Source organism: Musca domestica, unplaced genomic scaffold (genome assembly GCF_030504385.1).
Source record: "Musca domestica strain aabys unplaced genomic scaffold, Musca_domestica.polishedcontigs.V.1.1 4, whole genome shotgun sequence".
In the NCBI taxonomy this organism is placed as follows: Eukaryota; Metazoa; Arthropoda; class Insecta; order Diptera; family Muscidae; genus Musca; species Musca domestica.
In genome coordinates, this window is record NW_026712328.1 from 13447976 (window position 1) to 13469742 (window position 21767).

Below are 21767 nucleotides of genomic sequence, written 5' to 3' on the forward strand. Positions count from 1 at the left end.
TCACATGCTCTGAAGAGATAACGTTAGGAATCATATTAAGAGTCATGCCTCAAATACTTGTTTTTTTAACTGTTGTGGAACAATATGCTGAAAAATCTCATCTATGGGTACTGCAGACATATCAAACTTGTAGGTTTGCCCAATGGCGATTTGGAAACCCAAATTAAATATTATTTATTTCATGATACGGGGTTCAGATTTGCTGGCAGTGTATAATTGTAATAAAAAGTTTACTCTGCACTCTTTTGTTTTATCTGGTAGCATTATCGAGTTCTCCTGTTCAAAAAATAAAAGTGGGAGTTAAAATATTCGAAATAGAGTAGGATTTTACTCAAAGAGTTAAATCGAGAGGAAAAATTAACTTATTGATTTGCCGATTTGTGTGTTCGTGCGAGGGTAATAGAATTTGTTTTTAATTTTGTTGGGGACTGGGGGAGATTGTCTACAAAAGCGAAGAAGATGAAAGCAGCAACATGTTTTGCAAAGCAACTATGCTTTCTAATTACGTGTTTGCAAGAATATTTTTTTGTTTCGCTGCAGCGGTGGGTTAAGAAAAACACTTCTATGTAGAAATAAAAACAGTAAAGAAACCCCCAAAGTCGGCCGGGTCCGACTTTATGATATCGTACACCCCTTACCATATTAAGTAGAGCTACTCATAACAAATAAACGTTTGTATGGGGAATTTTTGAGAATTAAATCTTGCCAACTATGATTTAATTTAAAGTCGGAAGGAAGTAGGACGAATATCTTCTTCTGAATCGATTTCTAAAAATTTGCGGATGAATTTGTATCTGAACCGATATTCATCAAAATCCATCCTATTTGAACTGATATTACACAATAAAGGTGAAATCGGATTAAGATATATATAAAAGCTATGTCCAAATCTTACCGGTCTCTGGAAAATTTAGCAGAGGTATTTCTATGCTCTATCTGATAGCTGGCACCAAAAATATCGTTGTTGTGGAGATCATTTTAAGGATGTGAGGGACTTAAATACAATATCGGATGAAACATATATATTTTTACCGATGTTCACCAAATCAGATACACTTTCTTCCAGGCCGAATTCGTTCGTATGTGCCAAAATACATTCAATTCGGGCTTATATTAACCAATTGGTGCACAATAAATTTGAAATCCAGTCCATATCCACATTTAAAACGATCTCGATAAATTTTGGCAAAGGTAATTCTGAGATATATTTGATAAGACAGTGAAAAATAAAATTAACAAATCGGATTAACAATGTATATGGGGGCTATAACTATATCTGAACCGGTTTCGATCAAAATTTGACACACATATATGACACTAGGCTTATATGTGCGAAATATCTGACGAAAAAATATATGGAGCTAATTCTAAATTTTAACCGACTATCTCACATTTCAATAGAGTTTTTCCTTGACCCAGACAAACGATTTGTGAATGTAAAAGTTTTTGCTGCGATAACCCTTACGAGAGCGATAAAAAATGGCAAAACGGACAGATTCTTGTATGTTCTGGAACATATAGTTTATTTCTTTATGTCTCCTTGGTAGCGATCCGACAACACAACCGCAATTATGGGTGTGTTGGAGGACTGACTCGCCGTTAAGCATATTTATTGTGGATGAACTACAATTAATTAATTTAGAAGTGAGAAAAGTTTTTTTTTTGATTGATTTCAAAATGGAACATTTGGTTTGTCAATTTTTATCTCCGGCTGAACAGTTAATGGTTAAATAAAAACTCACAATATATGGATATAATAAATAGCTCGGAGGTCCAAAAGTTGTGGGGAGTTTTATTTTTATACCCTCCACATGAAAATGTAGGTATATTAACATTGTCATTTCGTTTGTAACATCCCTAAATATTCGTCGTAGACCCCATAAAGTATATATATTTATGATAAGCAAAAAATGTTAATCCGATTTTACGATGTCCACATTATTTGACGTAGAACAGAACAATTTATACTGTGTCTAGGATGGTTAGTATCGAAAATGAGATATAACGGTATCTCCCGATATTCGTATTTTGATTATTTTTGTGACAATTTATCACGGATTTGTCTAAAAAAACAAAAAAAAATTGGCATATGTAGGTCATAATGGGCTCTAGCTCCGGAGGCGAAACATTGTATGTATAGGTCCATATTTTGGTATATCACCCATATAACGTTACTCCCGATATTTGGAATTTTTGTGATTTTCGCCACATTTTTCCACGAATTTTTCTAAAACTTGGTAATTGTAGTTCGTAATAGGTTCAGGCTGCTGTAGTATAGTATATATAGGTCCACGTTTTTGTATTGTCCCTACATAACGGTATCTCCCGATATTCGGTATTTTGATAGTCGTTTCAAATTGGGTATTTAAGAAGATTTGGCAGATGACAATCATCGAAGTATAAAATTGTCTATAGAGGTTCCCGTTGTGGTATGGCCCCATGTAACGGCCTCATCCACCTTATGGTTTTTGAGAAGTTTAACAGCATTATCAAAACGGTCTTACTGGTATTTGTAGTTTAAAGTGGAATACAGATACTTTTACTAAATTTTCTTCACCCAATGGGTTTTTAAAGTTTTGCCCGGCCGCACTTAATGTTTTTTACTTGTTTATCTGTAATTGCATAGTAGTTGTCTGATATGTTTAAATCTCCATGACATAAACAAATCCGCACAGTGGTACATTAAAGTCTCCACCGTTTCACAGATTAGACTTTAAGATTCCAAGGAATCTAGAAATATTTAAAGTTTTACAATCGATTTTTTGTTTGGTTGAAAATATGCAATTTACTTGTTTGGCACAGCCAAATAGGTGTTCTTTTATTCATATCTAGTGTATGAATGTATGTGTGTGTGTGATATGTTGGATGGAGATAAGTCAAGTATTTGTAGTGGCTATAAGTTTGGCAAGGGACGCATAGTCTGCATTTTTTTTTTTTTTTTTTTGTTTCTTCTATTCTCATCTATATTCGTTTTTTTCCAAAGCCGACGGATGACCAAATTGCTGTCGTTGCTCTACTAAATTTTCCTCGAAATGAATTCGTCCATCGATCGAAGTAATGAACACCAAATGGCAATGCTGATATTGAAGTCTTCGTTTAGATATTTCTGTTATCATAAAAGATATAGAGAAGTATAAATGCTGATTGCCAATTTTCTTGTAACAATCAATCACTTTGACGGGATAGAACATACGGACCCACATGTGTATGTCCTAATAAAGATACCTCTAAAATAAAAAAAATAACATTTTAAACGATTTCATAAACTGAATTCTGGAATTGGGAATAGATTTATGTGATTTCGAATGTAAAGGGTTATAATTCGAATATAAAGGGTTATAATATTGTAAATTAGATATATTGGTATAAATAAAAGCTTAACATGGCCAAATTTATTATTATTGGCATTTTTCCTAATAAATATTGGCTGTGTGTCGGCAAAATAACTTGTTAAAGTCATGTCACAGTTCATGTCAATTGTTGATTTTTTCATTTTGACTTATTAACTAATTAACCTTTGAGATTTTCGCGATAGACTAAAGCTTCTATGAAATTCCCCATTCAACAGGCAGTAGCGATGTCTCACTCCGAGCGACTGGAAAATCAAAATTCATTCGCTTGCCCTGTCCGCGGATTGAAGGCAAGAATATCAAAGCGAAGCGACTGTGTTTGGTGGCAAGGCTCACTTGTCGAAAAGTTGCCGCTTAATTCAGCCCACATTCAGATAATGTACTTCCATTTACTGAAATGTTTTTTTTTGGCGGCAGTATTCTCTTCTGTGTTTTTCTTCCTATTTTAGTTCCTCTTTGGGTCTAAAATATTTACAGACATGTCGTTTAGTTTGCTTTTTTGTGTTTTTGCTTGCCTATTTGCTATTTAAAGGCAGTTTTGCCATTTACATGTTAACATGGCCATATTACGGGTTTGCGCAAAACTGTGTGTTGTTCGTATGTGTGAGGCTCTATCCGTTTCTCGGTCTCTATTGCTGTGGATTTCGATGTCTTTATGTAGGTGCACATGTCTGTCTGTCTGCCTGTTTGTTTGTATTCATATACAAGTTTTTCTTTGTTGCTGTTGTTTTTCCCTCTTTTTTTTGCTTTCAGACAAATTTTACTTTAGTCTCGATAATAAACGTATGCCTAAACAGTTACATACATTCGTACATAGATATGTATGTGGGGGTATTTATTGCATTTCGGGGTGGCCGCATTTGGTTTGGTGAATACTTTTTAAATTGTAAAAATCTCGATATAAACGTTTTAACTCGCATGGCCACTTGCAATTCGGCATGCACGGCTTTTAAGTGCTGTGTTTACTAAACCATGTAGTTTCATTTTCCCTTGGTTTCCGTTGGTCTAAGGGGATTTATTTTGTTTCATAAGAAATGTGTTCCCAATAATGTTGGTCTAAGAGACGGCTTGGGGACGGGCAAGGGGTGAGGCGGACTGGTGGCCTTTTTGCCTTGCAAATAACAAAACTGAAAGCGGCGAAAAGAGTCGAATCACACAACAAGAAAGAACTCTTTCAGTTTTGCCTGCAAAACGCAAATTATGTTCGGGTAAATTGTGCCTGAGGCACTAAACATTGTTCCTTAAATTATCCTGATTACAATGAGGAAAGTGATTAATAAATACATACTTGCATGGCTGCGAGTTACATAGGTACACTTATATGGTGCACTTACATGTGTACATATTTGCATGTATAAATTGCTGTGTGCCTTCACACACACACACACATACATTTTATAAATAGTAGCATTTATGCATGTGTGAGTTGGCGGACAAAACTATTGATGTAATTTAGATAGTGTGTTTTACACTTGAAACGAAACGCTTGTTCGCAACAGTCATTGTAACTGTTATTATTAGATTTGGCATTGAAATTTTTGCCAAATTTTCTTGTATACAATGAAGTTTATTCATTCCAGTAATAAAGCAAGTAATAAAAGGAAAATTTTTGTTATTATTTTGGCTTTCAAGAACCAGTATGACAATCTCAGAATAATCTGAATGGATTAGAAGGTATGTTGCGGTGTCAGATTGTGGTTAATAATTTTATATCTAACAAGTTAAAAAGTATCAATCGTTTCTGCCGACAGACGTTTACCCTCAGCCAATGTTTGATTATTTAAATATATTTTGACTTCTGTTATGATTATTTAAACTGTTGACCCTCTATGGAATGGCTTCTGAAGGAATGGTCCAATATTGTCAATTTCGTATCGGACTTAAATAAATACGATATAAATATTGCGACGTGCCAGGTTTGGACTATATTCTCTTTAACTTTCTCTACTTTACATGACATATGTGATAATTTTTAGAAAATGGTAACATTTGCGTCTGGTATCAGAAGTATTCCATTTTCATACTTCCTCTAATACAAATAAAAATATTGATATGCACAAAATTAAAAGAAAATCGAACATCTATATCCAATTTATCGGAAATCATAAATTCCATATTCATCTTAGGTTTCCGGTTAAGGGAGATATACATGATTAGATATAGCAAGTTAAAAAGAATTGCTGACTCGTTTCGCAAGTTATGACAGATAAAGTATTGAAAATTGTGACCCTTTGTGAGTGAGGTACCGGAAGGGGTTTGCAGATATATATCATCTTCACAACAGATCTTGTATTAACAAAATGTTTGTATGTGTGAAGAGAGTTACATGCCTATTTTGCTTTTTATGAGCTTCATGGATATTCAAAATTTTAACCCTTTGTGGGGGAGGTACTTGATGGATTATACCGATATTGTCCATTTTCGACCCTGACCTTGCATTGACGCAAATATTATGATTTCAATGTTGTAACAAAATCGTGTTATCATTTCTCTTTCTATGCAGAAAATATATTTTTTGAACATTTCGGCCTTTTGTGGGGGAGTGGAGTGGACCGGTATTTCCCATCTCTGAACTCGATCTAAGTTTGACAAAAATATTACGATGTACCAAGTTTGGACTGTTACTCCCTTCAAGAGTGATCGTGCGCACTAACCAGCCAGAAAGACAGACGGACGGACATCGCTAGATCGACCCCAAATGTCCTGAAACGGATTTGGTTTAAATAGACCTAGGGCCTAAAACCGCTATTTCGACTAGGCAAGCTTTGACCGAGTCTCTATCCATATGGCTGAGGGTATTAAAGTTGATGTTGTAGTCTTTTGAACCTATTTTACTAAGGGACTCACTATGTATGATAAATGGCTTGTTAGTCACCAGTTTGTAACACCACATAATATTCGTTCGGAACCCAAAGGTTCATTCGACATCGATTTAACTAGTTCGTCAGTCTGCCAGACCTTTTCTTAAAATCATTAAAGAGGTCGCACACACACCATTTAACATATTTTGAAAGTTTGAGAGGAAATTTTCTATCGAATCCGTATTTAAGCGTTTCACAATCTCAGGCGATAAAAATTCACTATTTGATATGACCCCCATAGCAGCATGTCTTTATATTCGGCACTTCACTTACCCTTGTCCCGATTTCCGAACGAATGGACTGCAATTTAGCATATTGGGTTCTTGTCGGAAGAAAATTTGCAATACGAAAATTAAGCTGTAAATACAGCTGTATTGTTCAATTTTGGATAGAAGTCGCGGTTACCATTTTATTGTAAACTAATTTGATCTTCTTCGCTTTTTTAATTCGTATTCAAAAACCAAACAAACAAAAAATTTTTATAAAATTCGAAATAGAAATTCAAATTGAAAAAAATTCATGCTAGGCCTACATAAGGTCGGCAAGAAGACTGCTTTTGACAACAATTTGACAAAAAAGTTGCAAGTTTTTGCACCATTGTGGATTGACTCTCTTTAAATGTCAAATCATAATATGTCTTTTGAAAGAATTTGCATTATGCAATTGGTGAGAATTTTCCAGAAAAAAAATTATTCGTGATGCAATTCAAGCGTGCTAGTGTGATTTCTTTATATTTGGCGGGAAAACCACAAGTGGCCAAAGACCTAAAATGGCAAAGACTAGACAAAATGCATTCTGAGCAATTGGTTTGTGTCAATACTATCTAGATAACAGTTCATGACAGGACCATGTTAATATAAAAAACAGATTTATAGAAAAAAAATGACAAACAAAAGTTTGAAAAAAAAAACAAAAATTGAGTTTCAAAATTCTATTCCATAGACTTTCCAAATTAATTGCATATTGCCTATACGATATCATAACAACAGAGGTTGTTGCCATATCATGACTCTGTCTTGTCCCATCTTTATACTTCTATGTCTTTGAAGTGGCTATCGTTAGAGCACTCCAGCATTTAAATGTGAATAAATCTTCTGTGTCTCAAGACGTCAAGGAAGTGGGCGGAAGAAAACAGCAACATCAGCAGAAATGGTTCGAAAAGTAAATAAGCGACTTGATCGAAATCCGCGTCGCAGTGGCCGAAAAATGGCCCGTGAGCTGAATATATCGCAATATTCCATTCGGAAATACGGGTCACGGGTTGTTATCCCGCTTTTAATAAAGAGTGTATATATTATTTGATAGCCAAAAATATGCCTAAATTATTTTGGATCAAATCCGTTTCAGGACATTTGCAAACCGTCTGGCTGGCTGGTGCGCACGATGACTCTCGAAGGGAGTATCCGATTTTGTCAAAATTTTGTAATATTATTATCATACTTAAATAGAGTTCGGAGATGGGTAATATCGGCCCACTCCTACTGGTCAAAATTTTCATAGAATATAATTTACGTAATAGAACAAGGGCTAAGCCAGAAATGTGCTGGAAATAGTAGATATGGTTCAAATTTGGCACGTTGTAAGATATATATCAGAATTAGGTCAGATATGAAAAGGACGATACTGGCAGTTCTCGATTTTTGCATCCGAAGTAGGTCTGACAGTAATATTACATTGTGGAGGGTTGCAAGCGAATCAAATACTCCTTATACTTACTAAATCGATTGCAATTTTAAATATTTTCGTGTGAGGAGCTGATCGACACACATAATTTGAAATATCAAATTACTGCTGATCTGGTCGGGGCTGAAATCTTAAAAAAACACAATTTTGTGGTTATATCAAAATGTGAATCTACATCGAATACTTTTGCGTGGAATCAAACTACGTAATGGGAACCTGGACGTGGACCAACACTTTTCATTTACAATACCGAACATTCTACAAATCTAAGATCTATCGTGATTTCAACAGACGGACATGACTACGGTTGATAAGATTATTATCTTATCAGCCGTAGTCATGTCCGTCTGTTGAAATCATTTTCCGTATTTAAAAGATTTAATTTTGCATGAAGAACTACAGATGAAAGAGCTTTCTGCAAGATGAGTGCCGACTTCGTTAGCAGACGATCAAAAACGCATAAGAATGAACCTTTTTTAGGCTTGTTTGGATCGTTTTAAGCGAACTAAAATGAATTTTAAGCATCGTTCAATAACTGTTGACGAGACATCGATCCACCACTATACTCCAGAGATAAAAGAACAATCCAAACAATGGGCTGAAGCTGGAGGAAGTGCCCCTAAAGAAGGCAAAAACAATTCAATCAGCTGGTAAGGTTATGGCAAGGGTTTTTTTGGGACTTCAAAGGTATTTTATTGATTGACTACCTGCGAAAGGGTAAATTAAAGTACGAATTGGTTGACCACCCACCTTATTCTCTTGATTTAGCTCCCAATGACTTTTACTTGTTCCCAAATCTAAAAGAATTCCTAGCTGGCAATCATTTTACCTCAAATGAAGATGCAATTACAGTTAAAACCACTATTTTAAAAACCTCGAGGAAAACTATTTTAATCAAGGGATAAAATTTCTAGAAATGCGTTGGGCTTAGTGTATTGAAGTTTCAGGAGATTATATTGAAAAATAAAAATATTTTTGAAAAGTTCGAAGTTCGAAATTATAACATAGTTACAAATCTTGTGATCATACCTGCAATCAATAAGAAGTTAAACCCAATAAACTTTACTTGAATTCGCTGCCGCTTTAAACTTAAATTTCCCACCCCAAAAGGGACCCAATTTAAAATGCCTCGACTTTGAAGTCCCTTTTGTGAATGAGCATCAAAATAATTTACAATCATTGAAATTCGTACATTTATTTCAATCTAATTAGGAATGCTCTTTTTTTTGGTGCAGACTTATCATTATCTTGATTAGGCAGTTAGTTACTCAAAGAAATTTATATTCTGTTTTTGTTTCTAGCCAATTTTGGTCAATTGAGAGTTAATAATTGTATTGACATCGAACCGAGGCTTATTTAGTATATGGGAATTAACCCTACATACATACATACATACTGATGTGCATGTGTTCGCTGCAAGAGACAAATTGAAAGTTTATTTAAGTACGTCCAAGGATTGTGAATAAACACGGGACTTGAATGCAATTGAATTTGCAATAATTCGACCCGAGGCCGACAAAAAACACATCAAATACAAAATAAATTCTATTCGTAAACAACAAATATTTGTTTCCTTGTTAGGGCCTTCCAAATGAAGTAACAACCAACAGCACACAGGCACACATACACATGTACACAGTGTTTTATAAAGCGCAAAAAAAAACAACAATCGCAGCCACAGATAGACTAACTAATCCACATGTTTGTTGGGCGTGTGAGTGCCCAGTAAACAATTTTTTCCGACTGCTCTGATTTTAGATTTTTTTCCGAAATTTCTGACGTTTTTTTCAGAAATTTCTGATAGAAATTGGTCCGATTTTCTAAACGTTTTTTTTAGAATTTCTGCACATTTTCCTGTGTTTTTAAGCGAAAAAAACTCGAAAAATGTACAAACGGAGAGAGTAGATTGTCTATTACTCTGGCATATTCTCTCCCACATGTAAACGGATGGTGGTGGTTTGACACATTCTCTCCCATAGTAGTTGTTGTTGTGATCATTCATTTCAAGATCTCAACAACAACAAAGCGCAAAGCAAAAATGCTATTTGTTATTGTGAACTGTTAGATTTTCCGTTGTAAAAATGTGCGTTTTGTTGTTGTTGTGAATCAGCCTCTTTCTCTTTCGTTCCCAAAAAAATATGATGGAAAAAAATTGCAAAAACAACTACATACCGGTTTTCTGTGTGCACTGCTTTTTATTTTTAGTTCTTGTTTAGCATTTATAATGTAAATGTATTATAGATGTAATATTTAAACTACATTTTTACGAAACCCGAAATAAATTGTTTGTTTTTTAAATAAATATGTGTTTTTTTTTTTTTTTCATTTTTAAGTGGTGTGACGATTTTTTCGATATTTCTTCCGAATTCTGAACGATTTCTTTCAGAAAATCGGAACATTCTCCCGAATTCTGAGCGTTTTTTTTTTCAGAAAATCTGAATTTTATTCCGAATTTTCTTTCGAATTCTGACCGATTTCTTTCAGAAAATCTGAATATTCCGCCGAATTTCCAGACGAATTCTGCCCGATTTCTTTCAGAAATTCGGAGTTGTCCTCCGAATCTTTTCCGAAAATCTAATTTTTCTCCTATTTTTTCAAGAATTTTCACCGAATTCGGACCGAATTCGTCCAGAAAATCTAATATTTTTTCAGATTTTTTTCAGAAAATCTTTCCGAATTCGGTGACCACGTCCATACAACTTTCGTACCGAAATCGGAAGGAATTCGGAATCAGAATCGGACATTTTTTCAGAGATTCTGACAGAAATCGGACCGAATTCGGCAAAAATTGTTTACTGGGTGAGTGTGTGGTTCTTCTGTGTGAGTGTGTATGTCATTTAGAGTGGCTACCCAGTAAACAATTTTTGCCGAATTCGGTCCGATTTCTGTCAGAATCTCTGAAAAAATGTCCGATTCTGATTCCGAATTCCTTCCGATTTCGGTACGAAAGTTGTATGGACGTGGTCACCGAATTCGGAAAGATTTTCTGAAAAAAATCTGAAAAAATATTAGATTTTCTGGACGAATTCGGTCCGAATTCGGTGAAAATTCTTGAAAAAATAGGAGAAAAAATTAGATTTTCGGAAAAGATTCGGAGGACAACTCCGAATTTCTGAAAGAAATCGGGCAGAATTCGTCTGGAAATTCGGCGGAATATTCAGATTTTCTGAAAGAAATCGGTCAGAATTCGAAAGAAAATTCGGAATAAAATTCAGATTTTCTGAAAAAAAAACGCTCAGAATTCGGGAGAATGTTCCGATTTTCTGAAAGAAATCGTTCAGAATTCGGAAGAAATATCGAAAAAATCGTCACACCACTTAAAATGAAAAAAAAAAAAAACACATATTTATTTAAAAAACAAACAATTTATTTCGGGTTTCGTAAAAATGTAGTTTAAATATTACATCTATAATACATTTACATTATAAATGCTAAACAAGAACTAAAATAAAAAGCAGTGCACACAGAAAACCGGTATGTAGTTGTTTTGCAATTTTTTTCCATCATATTTTTTGGGAACGAAAGAGAAAGAGGCTGATTCACAACAACAACAAAACGCACATTTTTACAACGGAAAATCTAACAGTTCACAATAACAAATAGCATTTTTGCTTTGCGCTTTGTTGTTGTTGAGATCTTGAAATGAATGATCACAACAACAACTACTATGGGAGAGAATGTGTCAAACCACCACCATCCGTTTACATGTGGGAGAGAATATGCCAGAGTAATAGACAATCTACTCTCTCCGTTTGTACATTTTTCGAGTTTTTTTCGCTTAAAAACACAGGAAAATGTGCAGAAATTCTAAAAAAAACGTTTAGAAAATCGGACCAATTTCTATCAGAAATTTCTGAAAAAAACGTCAGAAATTTCGGAAAAAAATCTAAAATCAGAGCAGTCGGAAAAAATTGTTTACTGGGTATGTGCCTACCTTTATAGCCTTTGTTGTTTGGGCTTTGTTTTATTTTGCTTTTTGTTAATGTTTTATTGCATACACAAACAAACAAACACATCCATAGAATGCACACCATGGTCAGACACACACACATACACATCCACGATCCCTACCATACAAACATACAAATATTCTGATTATGCTTGTTGTGTAAATAACCCGTATAACTACTGAATACAAACGTATAACCAGCAAAACAACGACAACATCAGCAACTTCAATGGCAACAACAATGCCAGCCAACCGCCACTACTTCTTATTAAGCTAAACTTCAAAAATGAACCGGCAATTCGGAGAAGGAGCGACGAAATCGAAAGAAAGCTGAACTAAGAAGGCAAGGGAGTGAGACAGAGTAAGCGAGCGAGCAATATTTCGCATAATGAATTCGTTTTTGTGTTTTATGGTGTTGTTTTAAACCGAACTATGCGCCGACAAACAGGGCCATTCATATGCAGGATTTTCTCCAACATTAGGGTGGTGCTATCCTGGGCGTTCATTGCATTCATTCAGATTTTCATAAAGGTAGAACATTGAAAAACACATAAAAACATTTTCAAGACTTTGAATAATGCAAAATGTTGTAAAGCTTATATGTATGTATATCGGTTTCACGTTTAAAGGAATGTGGCTTTTCCACGATGTCTTAGCGATTCCTTGGAGTGTTTCTAGATTTGTACATAGAACTAAGAACTATGTATTCTGAGGAATGGTACGAAAGTGTTAAATTTTAATAATTTAGATATTGTAATTCAGAATTTTCAATTTAATGACTCAAATTCCAAAAATTTACGTTTTTATACCTTTCAACACTAAGTGTTGGGTTATAAGTTTGATTGGGCCAAAAATTATGTAACACCTTGAAATATTGGTCCCGGGCATAAGAAACAATATATGGATCTTCTTATCTAGCCAAGCTGATTGGGGTTGGGGTCAGAATAGAAGCTATATTGTATATTTCCCGATTGTGCAGTTGCTCTACAGGCCACAATTATAAAATAATCGACTCGGAATTTTCAAGGCTGGGCAGGATGTTCAGGGCTGGGCAGGAGCACAACTGACCATTACAGTGATGCTGAGAGCCAAGTTTTCGGATTTATAGCAAAATAGGTACAATCTATATATAAAAGAAATTGATCTTAGTAAGCTTAGAACCGCTTAACAGATTTTCACAATTTTCATCAATCCGGAATAGGGTATTGCCAAAATAAATCTAAGAAAATATGCCAACTAAAATGTCAATATTTTTGGTTACAATTTTTAGATTTTTGTCATATGCGATTTTTTCAACTTGACTTACAATTTCAGGTTTTAAAATTTATTAAGTTTTTCTAGACCCCACAACACTTTAATTCTCTCTAAATTTTGCATGGGATATGGTTAGGGTCCGGGTTAAAGAATATTGTTTTTTAAAATGTTAATTTAGGGGTTCAAATAGACCAAAAAAATAAAGTTTTGCAGATGCTCTACAGGTCACAATGCCAAACCAAACGACACGTAATTTTTCATGTGAAGAGAGTTATTGACAGGGAAGAAGTCTAGCATTTTGGATTACCATAGGATTATATTAAAGTATTAAGCTGTAAAATAGGTTAAAACTTTTGTGTGAAATTGTTTTAAATAGCTATAAACACAACGGATGGCGAAAATATTGGGCAAATGTCCTCGGTCAAAAACCAAACATCGGTGCAGTGTTGTAGGGTATCACATGGTCGGCCCCAAATGACGATAGCTTTTGCTTACTTCTTTAGACTAAAATGATTTATTGACAATATTTTGTTTTGATTATATTTTTGGACATATAACTCTGACATTTCCAGTGCTACAGTCTTTATATGAATGTTTTTTTTTTAATTATATTTGTTGTAATTTTGCTGGAACGGAACAGAACTATACTCATTTTGTAACTATTTTCAAATTTTATAAATTTTTAGTCATTTTGGGAAAATTTCGTCCATCTACCTGTACCGACCCCTACAGTTCTTTTCCTTGTTCAGATTCAGATTCAGATCCACCGTATGCTGTTGGGAATGTAGTTCGTCTAACTCCTCGATGGTCAGCTCCAGGGACGGCTCCTCCACGAGTTCCTTCACATCTCTCTCATCCATCTCCATTCATGGCTTGTCCCAGAGAAAAAATCTCCTCAACCTCTGACACTTCCTGGGTATGTGACCTGGCACCGCCTTCTCCTCTGCTGTTGTGTTTTCATGTTAGCCTCAGCTGTATTCACATCCAAACTTGCTGCCTCATCATGCCTGACAACGGAATGCATGCCGGTCCTTTTGTTAAAGTTGTCAAACCAGCCTTCCTATCCCTCGTTTGTGGAACTGCGCAGCTCACCGTAAATCACTCGTGCCCTCTCGCATACGATGCCTTGTGTTAAGGTTCCTCCTTCAAGCTGCTTCTTTAGCACCCATCCTATAAGTAGGTTCTCCAACTTCTCTGGAAAGAGGTCCGGAGCTTAGAAAATATTGCAACGGCCTGAGCTAGCTGATACACTTTATCAACTCCTACCGTTAAAGTACATTACATATCATTGACGTCCTACGGCCGTAGATCTTAGTCAAGTGAATTACTCTTTCACCTTCCTCATGTTTATCTATGACACAGACTAAAGTTTAGTCATTACATATTATTGCTTCTTTGTTTTTTTTTTAAACTTTTTTCAAATATGCAGTTGTGTAGTGAGTGATTCCTCGTATCCTAAATCTTGCTCTCATCTCTAAGCAAGATATAGCTTTCACGATGTGTTGCAAACGTAATGACAAATCTAATATATCCTCCATTGTATGGTGGAAGATATAAGTAGAATTTGAATAAAAGAAAAATATGGATTCAAAATTTCATTCCATAGGTCTTCATAATCAATTGCATATTGGATTAGCTGTTAAAACCACTTAACATTGATAACTATGTTGTTAAAATATCATAACATCCCGGTAACCGGGCAATTATGGGGATTATGACCTTTTTTAGGACATAACATCCATAATAAAGTTGGGATTATGTCCGCTTCCACAACGAACATAATCCCCATGAGGAATATGACAGTTTGCTGCGGGGACTACTTACAAAATTTATTAAATCTAGTAAACTTGGGTTCGCGTCAGCCGGTGCGGTACATACCCAGGGGAGAAAATCTCAAACCCCGGCCAAAGGCCGGCTTCTTAAAAATTCACATTGCAAATGTCGCCTGTATGTTTTTTTTTCTTAAAGAGGGGTCATTATTGCTATAGAGAGGTTGGTATCCATTAGACTAATTTCAAACAATTCCTTTGAAAAATGTGGCTACATCGTCTTCTACTTTCCAACATAATTTTTGGCAAGTTTCAATTACTACCACCATACCATTCTTATTGCATCGGACTACCCTAACATTCACCCATAGTTTGATTGTGTGCCTTTTCTTTTGCGTTTTGATATTGCTGTAATTCACCACGGCTTATTTACTTTGTGTGTTTCATTATGTGTATGAGTGTGAGTGCGTGTGTCTGTTTGTCTGCATATATTTTCCAGTTTTTAACAATTTTCATTGTGCATTTAGCAAAAAAAAAAAAAAAAACAATACAAAACAAAAACGTTTGTCTGTGAGTGAGTGTTTGTGTAGATGTAATTCTGTCGGATAATTTAAAGTGCTTCGCTTCGCTGTATTTTTTTGCAATACAATCACGAATTGGCAATGTTTATTTAGAAATTGCAAGAGCAAATTGTGTACAAAAAGTTCTTATCCAAGATATTTCACAAAATGGTGTAAGGGGCAGGGGAGATTGGTTCTGGCTCACTTTGCAGTTTTACTTCTTCTTTTTCTTCTGTTTTCCATAATCAATCATTGCGATTATTAATATTATAAATATTTTGAATCAAATTGTTAACCATGCAAGGTATCAGAGGGCTGGGGGGTTGAATATCAAGTGCAAAGGATTGCCAATGTTCAGGCCCACTTGGCAAGCGAAGTTTTTATTGTTATTTTTGAAATGCTTTCCGGCTGGTAGTTGTTTGAGAAATTCAAGAAAAAATAACATTCCTTGTGATATTAAAAACCGCTCAGCTTCTTATTAGCAGCACACATACACACACAATGGATAGACGAGCAAATAAAAACAAATTTGTAATTCAGAATCATCACTCACGCAAATTAATCTGAATGGCTGAATGGCTCCTAGTCGTTTGGCGGGTTAATCAATGCCCCTTTGTGGCTGCTGCTGTTGCTGTTGCTGTTGCTGTTGCAGCAATAAAAAAGCAACTCAGAAAAACTGCCAATAGAAGAAACCGTACATACAATAACCACTTCTTTATTCAGACAGACGGCAGTCGGGATGGGAATGGGGGCACTGCCAAGCCCAGCCAATGCAAGAGTCCATACCCAGCCGCCAGCGAAAGAATAATAATGCCAACCTGCACAAATAACAATAATAATAAGTTTGCAACGATTATACGTCCTCAGTAGCACCTTAACGCACCAATTGCTTATGGGGGTAAAGCTTTCATCATCACAATAGAATTTATGCGATTGGAGTACAGAGCATCAACTTCGACAACATCATCAGCAACAAAAACAATAACGCTGGCCTGGCTGCACGTATGTATGAGCCGTATTATATTATGTATACGCATATGCGTATACACACACACACACACATGCATATATGCGTGTGTGTTTTGTATTATATAAAGCAAATTGGTTGCACACGTGTTTGGCTTTGGCGATGTGCATTCGATGTGAGGAGAATGCATTCGAGGATATTATTTTGTTTTCTTTGCTATTTTGAAGTTTGCCGGAGACCGCCATTAAACGCATACCCTTTGATCGTATGTTACATACATTTGCACATGGGGTTTCTATTTTCTTCGTTCTTAGAGCTCTCAAATGTACAAAAAAAAAAAAAAAAAAAAAAACAACAACAAAAATAATGAAAGAAGGGAACTACGCCACTGATAACCGGCATACGCAATTACGAGGCTCTAAAAATGTAATTGGAAATGTAATTTTTCTAAGCAAGAAATTAATTTCATTTGGTTGTTAGGAACACATAAACACATTTTTAGGCAACTGAGAACTGTTTTTATATCCTTTCTGCCATGAAAAGGAGGGTACATTAAAATTGTCATTCCGTTTGTAACACCTCTTAATATTCTTGATCAGAATTAAGTTCTAAGTTGACTTAACGATGTTCTTCTGTCTGATGAAATCACGACACAGTCTACATTATTTGACGTAGAAATTTGTTAAAATTGTTTATATTGTGCCTAGGAATGTTGGTATTGAAATGGGGTGCATCGGTTCACGTTTTGGTATAGGACCCATACAGCGATCCCTCCCGATATTCGGTATTTTGATGGTTTTACCCACATTTTTCCATGGATTTGTCTAAAAGAAAATTGACAGAAAGTTGAGTATGTAGATCCTCGTTTTCCTATAGCGAATATATAACGTCACCTTCGAATATTCGGTATTATTATGATTTAAGCCAGATTTTCTAAAGGATTTTTGTTTAAATCTGGTATATGTATTTCATAATGATTCGACAACCGGTGTCAAAACATTGTCCACGGTTTCCATCTAACGGTAACCACCGATAATTCGATATATTCATGATCTTGGCCAAATTTTCCCGCAGAATTGTTTCAAATTTGATAACAGTCATTGTGGTATAAAATAGATCAATATAGGTTCCCGTTTTGGTATGGCCCATATAAAAGCTGCACTGACTTTATTGTTTTTTTTTTTTTTTTTTTTTTTTTTTTTTTTTTTGTGAATGAAATGTTAACTGCATTTTCAACAGATCTCACTGGTGTTTTCTATTTAGATTGGAACAAGTTGAATCCAGATAATTTTATATAATTTTTTTTTGTACATAATATTTTATAATATTTTTATAATTTTCTAATTCAACGAGAAAGTACGTCACAATTGGACCATTCATAATTAGTAAACTATAAAGGATAATCGGAAAATATGTAAGTATAGAATATGATTTCTTGAAACCCCTTTTTTTGTAATACATCCTAATTTGGTATATATAAAAACTTGTAATAATTGGGCCATTACTATATTTTTTTTTTAATTGGGCCCACATCGTCCCTCACAAATGTGAGTTCACAGACCATTTGATATTTGGGTGTTTGTCTTCAATAGAATAACAAATTTTGGCTCATTTAACTAGCGGATTACGAACCTGTTTTACGTTAATTGCCATTTGTTTTGCGAACATTTGCATCTTGCCACGCATTTTTTTTCGAAGAACTTTACAATTTTAAATTCAATTTTTGTTGAAACAAATATTACATCTTTTCATCTTCCCTAAATTTTCTATTCCATTTTGTATTTATTTTTAACAGACTATTGATTTATACTTTGAAAATGCAATGTTGCGGCTCCACCATTTTGACACTACTCCCCTTTGATGGTGGCTATAAAAAAATTCATTGCAATACCGACTTCTCTAAAAAGCACTCACAAGCAACAACAACAACAACAACAACAAGAACAAAAAATACTTTGAGAAGAATTCACGTTTGTCGCTTGTATTTGGGAATTACAATGCCACCACAGCCGCTGCCTTTGCTAATCCTCTACAAGTACACCACTGCTGTTTATTGCACAGCATCGCTTTGTCGTCCTACATTGGGTCTTCTTTTGTATCCTACTATTACCCACAAAGGGCTCTTTGTTGGTGTAAGTCGGTGTGGCGAGAGTGCATCGCTGTCTCAATGACAGTGTAAATCGTAGACGACGACTCACTGACGCCATGTTACAAAAGTAATGGGTGCAGCGTCATAGATAACTGTTGGCTTTTTTCTGGCAGATTTACTATATTCATTATTTTTGTATGGCCGATGTATGTATGTGTGTGTGAGCTGCACATAAACCATTCCATCCAATTGGACCAATATTAAAAAAGAGGACGGGAAAACAAGCCACCAAAGAAAAAAGTTTATTTTCAAAATATTTAAGATAGCTACTTTTGGTTTAACGATCAGAATGGAACAGAGTCGTAGGGAAACTTTAAAATTCCCGTAAACTAAATTTCGTATTAATTTATTATATTGTGTACATATAAATGTCGACAGTTGAATTTAGCCGGTAATACGACTTGAGAGCCACATTTATCAGCAATATCAAAAATCTAAGATATATCAAAGTCCAATGAATAAAAATGTCGACATATTTTTAACCACCTTTTGTAGCAAAATTGATTTTAAATGTTCGTATCGGGAACTATTTCAATAAGTGATGTTTGAAATTCTGCATCAATTTTATTTCCACTGATTCTTCAAAATTGGAAAACTTTTAGATGGACCCTACAAAATTCTGTCAAATTATTTTACAAATTAGTAAACTAAGCTCTAAATATTCTCCATATTTAAATATCAATGCAATCAATCATCATCTGATTGGATATAGAAAATGCCGGATATGCAATTTTCCTCTATTATATAATGCTTTGTAGTACTTCTCGTAGTTTTAGGCCGAATTTCAAATATATAGATTTGCGAAAAAAAAAAATACGTAAAAAAGCTATAAGTTCGGCCGGGCCGAAAATTGAATACCCTCCACCACTTGAAACGAATTTGGCAATTTTCAAAAAATAAAATCCGTTAAAAATTCTGTTGAAATCTTAAAAGCACCGAATGTAATCGTTATATTAGGGTCTAAACGACAACGGAGGTACTATTATATGGGGCTATACCAAAACGTAAACCTGCACAGACAATTTTCTGTCTTAGGCTGTAGTATCCATTACGAACTTCAAATATCAAATTTGAAACCATTACGGTGAATAAAGCGCTAAAATCATAAAAATACTAAATATCGGGAGGTACCGCTATATAGAGGCTATACGAAGACGTGGACCAGCACAGACAATTTTCTGTCTTAGGCTGTAGTATCCATTACAAACTTCAAATACCAAATTTAAAACAATTCCGGTTAATAATGTCGTTAAAATCATCACAATACCGAATATGGGGAGGTACCATTATATGAGGGTTATACCAAAACGTGTCTCATATTCAATACTAAAAGTCCTGCAGACATAATATACATTTGAGTAAAATTTTGTCAACCCACTTCATTTTGTTCGGAAGCTAGAGTGATTTTCACAGACGGACGGACATCGCTAAATAGACATAGAATTTTAGGCTGATCAAGAAAATATACGTTGTGCGGTTTAAAATGTATATTTCCAGGTGTTACAAACGGAATGACAAACTTAATATACCCTCCATACTATGGTGGAGGTTATAAAAATAGATGAGTTCGTCTTTTTGCTGAGTGGATATGTTTCTGTATATGTGTGAGTATTTTACTCTAGTAAGACTTTAATTTACAATCTGACTTTGTGTGATATTCCCCCTTTAAATTCCAAAAGTAATCACGACGATTCCACACAGTTGACCTACGTAATTCTAAAACATTATTTTTGGAAGCTTTTCAAAAAAGAGTTATGTGCAGTCGAGTTGGCCGTTTCTTCGCCACCCAGTAACGCTGCAACAACAACAAGAAAAATTGCAGGTTTTATTGTCATTGTTGATGACATTTTATTGACAGTTTATTTGCAAAGTTCCACACGTTATGTCACGATTTTACCTTTGCCCGTTGTTCGTTTCGGTACCAAGTTCAAGTATCAGCAAGGAATTTTTGGCAACACTGTGGCCATTATTATGTTGCCAAATAAATTTATTACGCAGACACTTTAAGTAGGTTTTGTTGGAATTCTTGCCAATGTGGTGGTGACATAAAAATTGGCTAAAAATACTGACATGTTTTTTGATGTCTTAAGTGGCACCGAATACTACGGGTTTATTGATTCTCAAGTAATGTGGCAAAATAGACAAATGAATACAAAACTTTCAAAATATTTTGCAATTTAATTTATGAAACTATAAACATTTAGATTTAGTCTAGGATATCAAATAATATAGACGTCCGATTTTAAACATTTTGACAAATGTAGGTATAGTACTTTAAAATATCCAAGTTGTTTTTACATTTTTATACCCTCAACCCATATGACCCATAGAAGTAACGGTTATAGGCTCTAGGTATTTTCTCGATCTCGATCTAGGGGTGTCCGTTCGCCCGTCCGACTGTCTGGCCGGCTGGTGCACACGATAACTCTCGAAGGGAGTATCCGTTTCGGTTCAAACTTGGTATTTCGTTATATTTTAACGAAACTTAGATCGAGTTCGGAAATGGGCCGCCCCCACAGAAGGTGAACATATTCACCTTATAGAACGAGAAAAGATCATCCAATTTTGTACAAACTTTGCAATTCCCAACATTTTATCAGTCCCAGATCACTACTTGTAGTACCTCCACAACAAGGGGTCAACATTTTGAACAATCATAACTCTTTTAAAATAAATTTCGATTGTCTTCAAATTCTTCAAATCCCAACATTTCTATCATTTGCACAGTATCTGGAGCAAAGATGTAATATATTTTCGACTCCTTCTGATACCTCCCCACTGAGGGTTATCACAAACAAAACGCACAAATGCTCATAAAATGCGAAATAAGCAGCCGAATCCTTCTCAAGATCTGTTGATGGTAGATATCGGCCAATCCTTATGGTACCTCCCCAACGAAGAAGTCAAAATTTTGAATAATTTGAACTCTTATAAAATAAGAAATAAGTTTTCGAATGTCTTCAAATTTCGTATATAGCAATATTTCTATAAACACAAGAAAGATGGAATATCTGACACCTCCCCCACAAACGGTCAACATTTCAAATAATTATATCTCTCAACAAGTGCGAAATAAGAATCCGATTCTCATCAAATATCTCAATATTTTTATTAATTTATGGTGTGAAGATAGGATATCTCAGTCCAATCCTTTTTGTACCTCCCCCACAAAGGATTATCATTTTGGCCTAAATGCTCATAAATTGCGAAATAAACATCCGATTC

At 34.9% G+C, this 21767-nt stretch overlaps 1 protein-coding gene and 1 long non-coding RNA gene across 8 annotated transcripts in view; one reads left to right on the top strand and one right to left on the bottom strand.

Annotated features, from left to right (window-relative positions):
• LOC109612455 (uncharacterized) overlaps window positions 1–6722 on the bottom strand; it is a 68075-nt gene extending 61353 nt beyond the window's left edge. For both annotated transcript variants that reach the window (XR_002194531.2, XR_002194530.2), the window contains exon 1: window positions 6485–6722. This is a non-coding gene — a long non-coding RNA (uncharacterized LOC109612455). The remainder of the gene's footprint in view (window positions 1–6484) is intronic.
• Window positions 1–21767, top strand: part of LOC101897473 (sex determination protein fruitless) — a 617438-nt gene that overhangs the window by 51792 nt on the left and 543879 nt on the right. The gene's annotated exons all lie outside the window — the stretch shown is intronic.